At 47.0% G+C, this 13,396-nt stretch overlaps 1 protein-coding gene and 1 non-coding gene across 5 annotated transcripts in view; one reads left to right on the forward strand and one right to left on the reverse strand.

The window, feature by feature from the left end:
- The window catches only part of LOC106594790 (protein numb homolog), a 114,062-nt gene that overhangs the window by 29,987 nt on the left and 70,679 nt on the right, over positions 1–13,396 (forward strand). The gene's annotated exons all lie outside the window — the stretch shown is intronic.
- On the reverse strand, positions 2,393–2,465 carry trnaa-ugc (transfer RNA alanine (anticodon UGC)). Its single transcript has one exon. It is a non-coding gene; the product is annotated as a tRNA-Ala (tRNA).

Genomic DNA, 13,396 nt, shown 5'->3' on the forward strand with positions numbered 1-13,396 from the left:
AAGGCCCTTCTCTTCAGATTGCTCAGTTTGGCCGGGCGGCCAGCTCTAGGAAGAGTCTTGGTGGTTTCAAACTTCTTCTATTTAAGAATGATGGAGGCCACTGTGTTATTGGGGACCTTCAATGATGCAGACATTTATTGGTACCTTTCCCCAGATCTGTGCTTAAACACAATCCTGTCTCAGCGTTCTACGGACAATTCCTTCGACCTCATGGCTTGGTTTTTGCTCTGACATGCACTGTCAACTGTGGGACCTTATATAGACAGGTGTGTGCCTTTCCAAATCATGTCCAATCAATTACCACAGGTGGACTCCAATCAAGTTCTAGAAACATCTCAAGGATGATCAATGGAAACAGGATGCACCTGAGCTCAATTTAGAGTCTCATAGCAAAGGGTCTGAATACTTATGTAAATAAGGTATTTCTGTTATTTTCGCTTTATTATGGGGTCTTGTGTGTAGATTGATGTGGATTTTTGTTGTTGTTGTATTTCATCCATTTTAGAATAAGGCTGTAACGTAACAAAATGTGAGAAAAGTCAAGGGGTCTGAATACTTTCTGAATGCACTGTATATAGGGCACTACTTGACCAGGAGTAGTGCACTATATAGGGAATAGGGTACCATAGGGCTCTGGTCTAAAGTAGTGCACTATATAGGGAATAGGGTGCCATAGGGCTCTGGTCTAAAGTAGTTCACTATATAGGGAATAGGGTGCCATAGGGCTCTGGTCTAAAGTAGTGTACTATATAGGGAATAGGGAGCCATTTGTGATGTACATGCATAATGTGACTAGACGACGTTATAAGCAACCAATTTTGATTTACACCTACGTGTCTTATATGGGTAGAAAGATGAAAAATAATTTAAAATACCGTGGTGTTGTTTAGAGGATAGTGTACAAGAACAAAACACTTATCAACTGGTTTGATACATTCACCTCTGAAGGTAAATAATGTACTTATATTCTGAAATCCTGCTCTGATTTCTCATCCTAAGGGTCCCAGAGATAAAATGTACTGTAGTTTTGTTTGTTAAAATCAATTTTTATATCCTAAAAAGATCTATGTAGTCCGCAAGGGCTCTACACTCAGACCGTTTTACTCGCAATATACGCCTAAATATTTAGCTGTGCGACCTGGAATTTTAATTTAGGAGCACCAGTGCGCCAAGAATTAAGTATTCAAGCTTTACTACCTCAAATATTTTCCATTGTGCTCGTAAATTTCTTTGTGTGTGTGTGTGTGTGTGTGTGTGTGTGTGTGTGTGTGTGTGTGTGTGTGTGTGTGTGTGTGTGTGTGCTGACATTTTCCAATTTATGCTCCTCGTAAGAAAGGTCAGCGTAGAGCCCTGTATGCACGATCGATTTTTGTATTTCCACTCGTTCAACTTGCCAAGAAAGAAATCTGTTACCTGTTAGTTTGCACCATTCTTGCCATTCTCCTTGGTCCTCTCTCATCAACGAGCTGTTTTCCCCTGTATGACTGTCTTTTTTGTTTGTTTGTTCTTTGGGAAGAATGCATGAAAGCCATTTCTGAAATAATGAATCAGCGGTCATATACCACGCTCAGTCGCTTAGCTCACTTGTTTTGCCCATTTCTAGTGTTCAATTGAACAGTAACTGAATGCCTTGATGCCTGCTTTATTTAGCAAGCCACGTCCACGCGTGACTTTCTGTCTGTAGGAGTGAACCATTTTTTGTGAACTGGGTGGTGTACCTAATAAACTGTCCGGTTTATGTGTATACTTCCACAATCCGACAAGATTAGCCTTAAAGAAAAATTCCACCCCCCCCAAAAAAAACGATCAAATACGGTTTTTGTTTTCATTAGTCTATTGTTGACCTGCCCCCAAATGTTTTGCTTGTCAAGTTTTCAAGATATGTAACTTTCAAAATACAGAAATCGTCCCCATGTGATGCATTTTGCATCTCATCATGCTGCGTTTTTCATCTACATCATCTACATCATGTAGTCTGCTTGCGGAGGGAATAGCTACAATGTTTGTATTCGGTCATGTTTCCGGTCGCATTGCCCTGCTTTAAAAGCAGTGGTTCACGCTTTTAGTTTTGCGCGAATGCTGCCATCAATCCACGGCTTCTGGTTGGGGAATGCTTTAGTACAACGTCACCGATGCACTTGCTAATAAACTCGCTCACCGAATCGGCGTATACATCAATGTTGTTGTCTGAGGCTATCCGGAACATATCCCAGTCCACGTGATCGAAGCAATCTTGATCGAAGAGAATTCTCTTGGTAGATAATGCGGTCGGCATTTGATTGTATGGAATTCTTGTTCAGTTGAACATTTTACATTTTTAGTCATTTAGCAGACGCTCTTATCCAGAGCGACTTACAGTAGTGAATACATTTCATACCTTTTTTTTTGTACTGGTCCCCCGTGGGAATCGAACCCACAACCCTGGCGTTGCAAACACCATGCTTTACCAACTGAGCCACAGGGACAAAAGGACTTGAGTTCCTGTATGTTGTTATGATCACACCACGTCTCGTTAATCATAAGGCATACACCCCCACCCTTCTTCTTACCAGAGAGATGCTTGTTTCTGTCGGCGCGATGCGTGAAGAAACCAGCTGGCTGTACCGACTCAGATAGCGTGTCTCGAGTGAGCCATGTTTCCGTGAAACAGAGTATGTTACAATCTCTGATGTCTCTCTGGAAGGCAACCCTTGCTCGGATTTTGTCTACCTTGTTGTCGAGAGACTGGACATTGGCGAGTAGTATACTCGGGAGCGGTGAGCAATGTGCCCGTCTACGGATCCTGACCAGAAGGCCGCTCCGTCTGCCCCTTCTGCGGTGCCGTTGTTTTGGCTCGCCGGCTGGGATCCGATCCATTGTCCTGGGTGATGGTCCAAACAGAGGATCCGCTTCGGGAAAGTCGTATTCCTGGTCGTAATGTTGGTAAGTTGACGTCGCTCTTATATCCAATAGTTCCTCCTGGCTGTATGTAGTAAAACCTAAGATTTCCTGGGGTAACAATGTAAGAAATAACACATAAAAAAACAAAATACCGCATAGTTTCCTAAGAACGCGAGGCGACCTACTGTACTGTAATCTACTCTACTGTGGTCTGGTCTACTCTACTGTTTTCTATTCTATTGTGGTCTGGTCTACTCTACTGTTTTCTATTCTACTGTGGTCTGGTCTACTCTACTGTTTTCTATTCTACTGTGGTCTGGTCTACTCTACTGTACTCTACTGTACTGTGGTCTACTGTGGTCTACTCTGCTGTGGTCTGGTCTACTGTACTGTGGTCTGGTCTACTGTACTGTACTGTACTGTGGTCTGGTCTACTGTACTGTGATCTACAGTACTGTACTATCGAAATGTGAAACATCTGTCTTTGATAGGTTCAGATTTGGTCCAATCCGGTCTGTTTGTGGACGTTAACATCAAGGCCAGGGCAGACTGACCAAATTTCAACTACTTTTCATCGTCCATGTATATCAGGTTTCAGTCTGAGGATGTTGGTTACAGTAAATGGAAACAGAAGGGGCTCATGGGTAGATGTCAGTATGAGCTGTGAGATTAACTGGAGAGCGAGGGGTTGTCCAGACTCTCTCACTGTTTTAACACTCTTGGTTTGACCACCAGTCTACACCCCCATTCAGCATCGTTCACGCCCTCTAAAGCTTTAGCCCCACCCATCTCTTTAAGGATTTACATGTGAGGCCGTGTGCTGAACAACCAAAGATTTCAAGACTAAAGACTTCAGAGCGCACACTGGACGCTCTGGCCGAGGAGTAGGGTTGATCCGAGTGTTCTGACCTCACAACGGCAGTCAAGCCCCCAAGCTAACTGGGCAACGTCGGCTAGCTTGCTAGCTACTTCCAGACACACATAAAGGACAGACAGCTCACTCTGACCATTTTACTCACCCTAGCAGAGCTGGTTAGGCTGTTTTCATGTTGTTGGTGACAGTAACTGTGCTGCTGGCAACAATTTTTAATTACGCCTTTTTTGTCAACATTTACTGACACCGGCCATATTGGGCGTGTGTTGAGCGTTTGTAGATTCGTCAGTTATTCTGCGCTCTGGTACTCAGATTAGAGTGCTCTGAAATCGGAGTAGATAGTAAATTCTCTCTGGCCATCGACAGTTGTCGCAGTGACATCATGAACGTTCTATTGAAATAGTTACTTGCGCTTTTTAAGACACGTAGCTAGTCTAGCTAGCTAAACAACGAGACATAATCCCAACTCATAACGTTACTACCCTGCATGATTCTGCAGGTAGCTAACCAACCAGGTTGAAAGTTAGCTGAACCAACCAGGTTCATTAGGCTATAACTAGCAATGCAAATAGCTCTGAGATACGAATAATATCACTACACAGATCACACACGTAACGTTAGCTAGCTAGCTAGCTAGCTAACAGTACGCTTTATCTTGAAATGGAAACACATTTCTGAAAAAATGTAGAAACATTTCATATCTGAAAATGTAACTAGCGAGACTCTCTTACCCGTATAAATAAATAAATAAATAAATAAATAAATAAATAGATGGATGCTTCTCCCTCTCTGTCACGGTTGCCATGGTTGCCTTCATTTGAAGACAGGTGTTTTATCCAACAGCCTTCTGTGTGTTCTCTTTTCGAAACCATTTGCATATTTGTAATCAAATGCCAGACTTCTCTCCATCTCCTTAGCTATCGTACTCTAATTCCACTGATTTTCAAAACTCGGTCCTCCAGAAAGTGGAGAGCAACACTGATGCAGTTCTACTACCTGATATCTTTCATAAAAAGCAGTGTTAGAAAGGATGACCTACACATACTGAGCAGCTCATATTATAGACAGAAGCGTGCTACATGGCAGACCAATCTGAACTCATCTCTCGGCATGTCCAGCCCACCCATTATCTCAGCCAATCATGGCTAGCGGGGAAGGTTACTGACTTTTTCCATGGCTAAACCAACTAGGCTCGTAATTTTAACAATTTTATTTATATTTATTAAAAAAAAACGCATTTTTGATAAAGAAAAAAAAGTTTATGTTCAAATGCTTCTCCTGTGAAGTAGTGAGGCGCGACATGCTTAGTTTCCTGGGCTAGTTGAAAGGCCATATAGTAACTAAAGGCTGGGGGCATAGTAACTAAAGGCTGGGGGCCCATAGTAACTAAAGGCTGGGGGCCCATAGTAACTAAAGGCTGGGGGCCCATAGTAACTAAAGGCTGGGGGCCCATAGTAACTAAAGGCTGGGGGCCCATAGTAACTAAAGGCTGGGGGCCCATAGTAACTAAAGGCTGGGGGCCCATAGTAACTAAAGGCTGGGGGCCCATAGTAACTAAAGGCTGGGGGCCCATAGTAACTAAAGGCTGGGGGCCCATAGTAACTAAAGGCTGGGGGCCCATAGTAACTAAAGGCTGGGGGCCCATAGTAACTAAAGGCCGGGGGCCCATAGTAACTAAAGGCTGGGGGCCCATAGTAACTAAAGGCTGGGGGCCCATAGTAACTAAAGGCTGGGGGCCCATAGTAACTAAAGGCTGGGGGCCCATAGTAACTAAAGGCTGGGGGCCCATAGTAACTAAAGGCTGGGGGCCCATAGTAACTAAAGGCCGGGGGCCCATAGTAACTAAAGGCCGGGGGCCCATAGTAACTAAAGGCCGGGGGCCCATAGTAACTAAAGGCCGGGGGCCCATAGTAACTAAAGGCTGGGGGCCCATAGTAACTAAAGGCTGGGGGCCCATAGTAACTAAAGGCTGGGGGCCCATAGTAACTAAAGGCTGGGGGCCCATAGTAACTAAAGGCTGGGGGCCCATAGTAACTAAAGGCTGCCTCTCCATGCCTCTTGGTCCTGGGCTTTGGGGTAGTTAAAAGGCCAGAGGACCTGAGGGACCTACTGGGTACATAACTTAAAAGCATGTCATGACATGTATTGAGGTGCACAATCATGGATTAATTTAAAAACCAATAGAAGAATCTTATAATGTATTATAAAAACTGACAGGCAGCCAGTGCAGAGACCTTAAAACTGGTGTAATGTGTGTTCTCTCCGTCTGGTCTTTGGTCAGTACCCACGCTGCAGCATTCTGTATGTTTTGCAGTTGACCGATGGCTTTCTTGGGTAGATCAGACAGGAGAGCGTTACAGTAGTCAAGCCTGCTTGTAATAAAAGCATGGATGAGTCTCTCTGTATCAGCCTCAGAGAGAAAATGCTGCACCTTGGCAATGTCCTTTAGGTGGTAAAAATCTATTTTGGTCACACATTCCTAATGTGTGACTCACAATTGAGTTCAGAATCTAAATGAACACTTAGGTTTCTTACCCTGTGTTTTATCTTTATTGCCTGTGAATTAAAATGTGCGGCCGGATTCTCTCTCTGTGCTTTGGCTCCAATAACAAGTACCTTGGTCTTATCTTGATTTAGCCGGAGGAAGTTGTGTCCCTGTTTAAATCACTAATACAATATAATCATTTATTTGTTGAGCTAAAAAATAAATAAAAAAATCACAGAAACGTTGAAAATTCAGTTGCTGTAATTCCGTAACAGAATGACACGTTTTAATCACTTAATAATTAAACCAAAATGTGTTTATCAGTAAAATCGCTAACTGGAAGGACTACTTATCTTGGCCAGTTGTAAATGAGAACTTGTTCTCAACTGGTCTACCTGGTTAAATAAAAAAATAAACTTGTTACTTCTGTGAACGTTCATTATCCTTGTGAAATTAGAACATTCACTACATGGCCAAAAGTATGTGGACACCTACTCGTCCAACATCTCATTCCAAAATCATGGGTATTAATATGGAGTTGGTCCCCCTCCATTGCTGCTATAACAGCCTCCACTCTTCTGGGAAGGCTTTCCACTAGATGTTGGAACATTGCTGTGGGGGACTTGCTTCCATTCAGCAACAAGAGCATTAGTGAGGTCGGGTGCTGATGTTGGGCGATTAGGGCCTGGCTCGCAGTCGGCGTTCCAACTCATCCCAAAGGTGTTCGATGGGGTTGAGGTCAGGGCTCTGTGCAGGCCAGTCAAGTTCTTCCACACCGATCTCGACAAACCGTTTCTGTATGGACCTCGCTTTGTGCACGGGGGCACTGTCATGCTGAAACAGGAAAGGGCCTTCCCCAAACTGTTGCCACAAAGTTGGAAGCACATGACATTGTATGCTGTAGCATTAAGATTTCCCTTCATTGGAACTAAGGGGCCCCAGACCATTATTCCCCCTCCACCAAACTTTACAGTTGGCATTCTGCATTGGGGCAGGTAGCGTTCTCCTGGCATCCACCAAACCCAGATTAGTCCATCGGACTGCCAGATGGTGAAGCGTGATTCCTCCAGAGAACGAGTTTCCACTGCTCCAGAGTCCAATGGTTGACAAGCTTTACACCACTCCAGCCGACCCTTGGCATTGCGCATGGTGAACTTATGCTCGTGTGCGGCTGCTCGGCCATGGAAACCCATCTCATTAAGCTCCGGACAAACAGTTCTTGTGCTGACGTTGCTTCCAGAGGAACTTTGGAACTCAGTAGTGAGTGTTGCAACCGAGGACAGAGTTTTACACGCTTCACTACTCGGCGGTCCCAGTCCATTAAATTTGCAAACATTTCTAAAAACCTGTTTTTTTTTTGCTTTGTCATTCTGGAGTATTGTGTGTAGATTGATGAGGGAAATAAAACGATTTAATCCAGTTTAGAATAAGACTGTCACGTAACAAAATGTGGGGGAAAAATGTTGGTAACAAAATGACAAGGCAATGTTTCTCCAAAAGGAAATATTGATGTTGATAGTAGTTGGGTCTTTACGTCAGCGTTGTGTTCTGATCCTGTAATATCTGGTTTATATTATTATATTATATCTGTTTAGCCTTACGCTTCTTATTTTAGATGGAACATTTAAAAAAAATATATCTATTCCTTAATTTCCCAAAAATATAAACGAACCCTCTCACTTCTCTCTCCCCTCCTTCCCTTCCTTTCTCTCTCTCTCTCTCTCTCTCTCTCTCTCTCTCTCTCTCTCTCTCTCTCTCTCTCTCTCTCTCTCTCTCTCTCTCTCTCTCTCTCTCTCCCTCCTCCCCTCCCTCTCACCCCGATCTCTCTCACCCCTCTCTCTCTCTCTCTCTCTCCCTCTCCTCTCTCTCTCTCTCCCCCTCCCCCTCTCTCTCTCTCTCTCTCTCTCTCTCCCCTCCCTCTCTCTCTCTCTCTCACCCCCCCTCTCTCTCTCTCTCTCTCTCACCCCCCCTCCTCTCTCTCTCTCTCTCACCCCCCTCTCTCTCTCTCTCTCACCCCCCCCCCTCTCTCTCTCTCACCCCCCCCCCCTCCCTCTCTCTCTCTCTCTCTCTCTCTCTCTCTCTCACCAACTCGTCTTGTTTATTTAGGTCATATCTTGTCTCGGCTCACTGCAGAGTTTAGGCAGGCGCTTGTCACTGCAGAGTAGGAGAGTAAAGAAAGCACAGCTTCTCTCTCTTCACTCACGCAACATGTCTGCCACAACAAATTCATGTCAACTCACAGAGGAAACCGTTTACCTTCTATAACAGTAATCTGTTTACCACTCTCATCCCTTTCTCTTCCCTTTTCAGAATCCTATTCAACTGCGAGGCCTGGTTGACTGCAAACAGCCTGTTCTCTCTCTCTCCTCCTGCCTCTGTTCTCTCTCTCCTCCTGCCTCTGTTCTCTCTCTCCTCCTGCCTCTGTTCTCTCGCTCCTCCTGCCTCTGTTCTCTCTCTCCTCCTGCCTCTGTTCTCTCTCTCCTCCTGCCTCTGTTCTCTCTCTCCTCCTGCCTCTGTTCTCTCTCTCTCCTCCTGCCTCTGTTCTCTCTCTCCTCCTGCCTCTGTTCTCTCTCTCCTCCCGCCTCTGTTCTCTCTCTCCTCCGCCTCTGTTCTCTCTCTCCTCCTGCCTCTGTTCTCTCTCTCCTCCTGCCTCTGTTCTCTCTCTCCTCCTGCCTCTGTTCTCTCTCTCCTCCTGCCTCTGTTCTCTCTCTCCTCCTGCCTCTGTTCTCTCTCTCCTCCTGCCTCTGTTCTCTCTCTCCTCCCGCCTCTGTTGTCTCTCTCCTCCTGCCTCTGTTCTCTCTCTCCTCCTGCCTCTGTTCTCTCTCTCCTCCCGCCTCTGTTCTCTCTCTCCTCCTGCCTCTGTTCTCTCTCTCCTCCTGCCTCTGTTCTCTCTCTCCTCCTGCCTCTGTTCTCTCTCTCCTCCTGCCTCCGTTCTCTCTCCTCCCGCCTCTGTTCTCTCTCTCTCTCCTCCTGCCTCTGTTGTCTCTCTCCTCCTGCCTCTGTTGTCTCTCTCCTCCTGCCTCTGTTCTCTCTCTCCTCCTGCCTCTGTTCTCTCTCTCCTCCTGCCTCTGTTCTCTCTCTCCTCCTGCCTCTGTTCTCTCTCTCCTCCCGCCTCTGTTCTCTCTCTCCCCTGCCTCCGTTCTCTCTCTCTCCTCCCGCCTCTGTTCTCTCTCTCCTCCCGCCTCTGTTCTCTCTCTCCCCTGCCTCCGTTCTCTCTCTCTCCTCCTGCCTCTGTTCTCTCTCTCCTCCTGCCTCTGTTCTCTCTCTCCTCCTGCCTCTGTTCTCTCTCTCCTCCTGCCTCCGTTCTCTCTCTCCTCCTGCCTCTGTTCTCTCTCTCCTCCTGCCTCTGGTCTCTCTCTCCTCCTGCCTCTGTTCTCTCTCTGCAGTATGTGGCAGCAGCAGTGTGCATTATTAGGGAGGAGTGCAGCACCGCACCTCCTAGTACCGCACCCCCTAGTTCCGCACCCCACATCCTAGTACCATACCCCCTAGTACCGTACCCCCTAGTACCATACCCCCTAGTTCCGCACCCCACATCCTAGTACCATACCCCCTAGTACCGTACACCCTAGTACCATACCCCCTAGTATCGCACCCACTAGTACCATACCCCCTAGTACCATACCGCACAGCGCTGCCTAGTACCGTACCCCTAGTACCATACCCCCTAGTACCATACCCCCTAGTACCATACCCCCTAGTACCGCACCCCCTAGGCCAGGCCTGTCTGTGGCAGCAGCGAGGGGAAATGTCTGCTCTGCTGTGGTATGGAGGGACCAGCCAGGCCTGTCAGGATCATGTGAGGTAGCTTTACCCTGGCCCAGCCCCACCAGGGTGTTTTGGACCTGGGAAGAAGAGGGGGAGAGAGAGGTGGCTTTGGCCATGGGATGGATGGATGGATGGCTGGGTGGGGGGGGGGGGACGACACACGGCACTGCAGGAGCTGTCACAGCCCAATAGAGTTCACAGACATGAGGAGGCCTTTCTCCTCCTCTCTCCTCTTAATGAGTCCATTACTGAGGGCAAGAGCTGGGATCCCGCCAGGAGAGAGAGGGGGGGAGAGAGAGGGGGAGAGAGAGAGAGAGAGAGAGAGAGAGAGATGAGTACTGGACCATTCTGTTAACCGCCTCTCACACCATATCATTTCAAAGGGCTTTATTATTAGTATGGGAAACGCATATTTCAAAGGGCTTTATTATTAGTATGGGAAAAGCATATTTCAAAGCAAGTGAAATAAACAATCATAAAGCAACTGTTAACTCAAAGTTTTCCTTCATTTTGGGTCAATCAGTGGTTTTCTGCCACCGTGTTTCTCTGTTTAGGACCAGCGTTCCAGTTTGAGCTGTTTCTTGGTTAATCCTTTCCAATGTGTCAAGTAATTATCTTTTAGTTTTCTCAGGATTTGGGTCTAATTGTGTTGCTGTCCTGGGGCTCTGTGGGGTCTGTTTGTGTTTGTGAACAGAGCCCCAGGACCAGCTTGCTTAGGGGACTCTTCTCCAGGTTCATCTCTCTGTAGGTGATGGCTTTGTCATGGAAGGTTTGGGAATCGCTTCCTTTAAGATGGTTGTAGAATTTAACAGCTTTTCTCTGGATTTAGATAATTATCGAGTTATCGTCCTAATTCTGCTCTGCATTATTTCACGTTGTACACGGAGGATATTTCTGGCAGAATTTTACATGCATCTCAATTTGGTGTTTGTCCCATTTAGTGAATTCTTGGTTGGTGAGCAGGACCCCAGACCTCACAACCATAAAGGGCAATGGGTTCTATAACTGATTCAAGAATTTTTTTGCCAGATCCTAATTAGGACGTCAAACAGTAGACCTTTGACCTCAGAGTCTAGTAGGGTGAGACCAGGTGCTGATTGATGTATAAGCTGTCCTGTCTCACCCCACAGGCCCTGTTGGAAAGCCCTGTCTCACCCCACGGCCCTGTTGGAAAGCCCTGTCTCACCCCACACGCCCTGTGGAAAGCCCTGTGTTACCCCACACGCCCTGTGGAAAGCCCTGTCTCACCCCACACGCCCTGCGGAAAGCCCTGTCTCACCCCACACGCCCTGTGGAAAGCCCTGTCTCACCCCACACGCCCTGTCTCACCCCACACGCCCTGAGGAAAGCCCTGTCTCACCCCACACGCCCTGTGGAAAGCCCTGTCTCACCCCACGGCCCTGTCTCACCCCACACGCCCTGTGGAAAGAAATCTGTGTGTTTACCAGTATTAACCGCACGCTTGTTATGTACATGGATTTTATAACGTCGTAGGTTTCCCCCCCAACACCACTTTCCATCCATTTGTATAGCAGATCCTCAGGCCAAAACTGAGGCAAAAGCATTTTTGAAATCAACAAAGCATGAGAAGACTTTGCCTTTGTTTTGGTTTGTTTGTTTGCCTATTATGGTGTGCAGGGTGAATACGTGGTCTGTCGTACAGTAATTCGTCAAAAAGCCAATTTGACATTTGCTCAGGACATTGTTTTAACTGAGGGAAATGTAGGAGTCTGTTGTTAATGATAATGCAGAGAATTTTCCCCAAGGTTGCTGTTGACTCATATCCCACGGGAGTTTATTGGGGTAGAATTTGTCTCCACTTTTGTGGATTGGGGTGATCAGTCCAAATACTGTGAATCATCCCTCAGTCACTGACCGACAAACCATGTTCATCAACCTTCACTACTAAACTGATAGAAGGGAAAGAGGAGAGAAATCCTCTGTCGGAGGGAGGGAGGGAGGGAGGGAGGGAGGGAGGGAGGGAGGGAGGGAGGGAGGGATGGAGAGATCCTCTGTCAGCGAGAGGGAGGGAGGGAGAGATCCTCTGTCAGCGGGAGGGAGAGAGAGAGGGAGGGAGGGAGAGATCCTCTGTCAGCAGGAGGGAGGGAGGGAGAGAGGGAGAGATCCTCTGTCAGCAGGAGGGAGAGAGGGAGGGAGGGAGGGAGATCCTCTGTCAGCAGGAGGGAGGGAGGGAGAGAGGGAGGGATCCTCTGTCTGTAGGAGGGAGGGAGGGAGGGAGAGAGGGAGGGATCCTCTGTCAGCAGGAGGGAGGGAGGGAGGGAGGGAGGGAGAGATCCTCTGTCAGCAGGAGGGAGGGAGGGAGGGAGAGATCCTCTGTCAGCGGGAGGGAGGGAGAGATCCTCTGTCAGCAGGAGGGAGAGAGGGAGGGAGGGAGGGAGAGATCCTATGTCAGCGGGAGGGAGAGAGAGATCCTCTGTCAGGGTTTGAATAATCTTTTCAGGAAGGAAGAGTACAGAGAGGAGAGGGTGAGAGAGAGGAGAGGGTTGGAGAGGGTGAGAGAGAGGAGAGGGTTGGAGAGGGTGAGAGAGAGGAGAGGGTTGGAGAGGGTGAGAGAGAGGAGAGGGTTGGAGAGGGTGAGAGAGAGGAGAGGGTTGGAGAGGGTGAGAGAGAGGAGAGGGTTGGAGAGGGTGAGAGAGAGGAGAGGGTTGGAGAGGGTGAGAGAGAGGAGAGGGTTGGAGAGGGTGAGAGAGAGAGAGGGGACAATGGGGCACCAAAGCAGTGGTAGTTTGTCCTTTTGCTTCTAACTAACAACTCTGCAGAACTCCCTGGCTAACAATCTGTTTACTGTCAAAAAACCCAGATTACAGAGGGTGTGTTTGCAGGGCTTCCCCTTCCGTGGTGGCGAAGTTGGCGTTGGAGGCGGGGTAGTGGCCGTTAAACAGATTTTAAAGGCCCTCATGGCCGCAGAAACAAAATGTTGCTGTTTTTAAAAGATAATTTCCTGCAAATCCACACATTTTGCCATGGCTTATGTGTTCTAAATGACTAAAAACATTTATTAAAAAAAAAAATGTATAATGTTTGCCATGACATTTTTGTTATTTTTGATTGTCTAGTTTTGTTCTCAAAGATGATTGTTGTTCCTGAAATATATAGCTCCTTTATCTTCTACTTTTTAGTCGTTTACACTAAACAACTTCTTACCTAATATTTTATATATAAATATTGGGGATTTTTTTTTTTTATGCTCATCTTCACAAAAGCACCAGAATCGTATCGCCATCAGACCCACACAGAGTTACGTCCAATAAGACCCACACAGAGTTACGTCCAATAAGACCCACACAGAGTTACGTCCAATAAGGGAAATGGTTTGGGAACGTTGGCTGACGCGTAACGTTGGCTGACGCCGTGTAACGTTGGCTAAC

This window comes from Salmo salar, chromosome 01 (assembly GCF_965601325.2).
Source record: "Salmo salar chromosome 01, fSalSal1, whole genome shotgun sequence".
Taxonomy (NCBI): domain Eukaryota; kingdom Metazoa; phylum Chordata; class Actinopteri; order Salmoniformes; family Salmonidae; genus Salmo; species Salmo salar.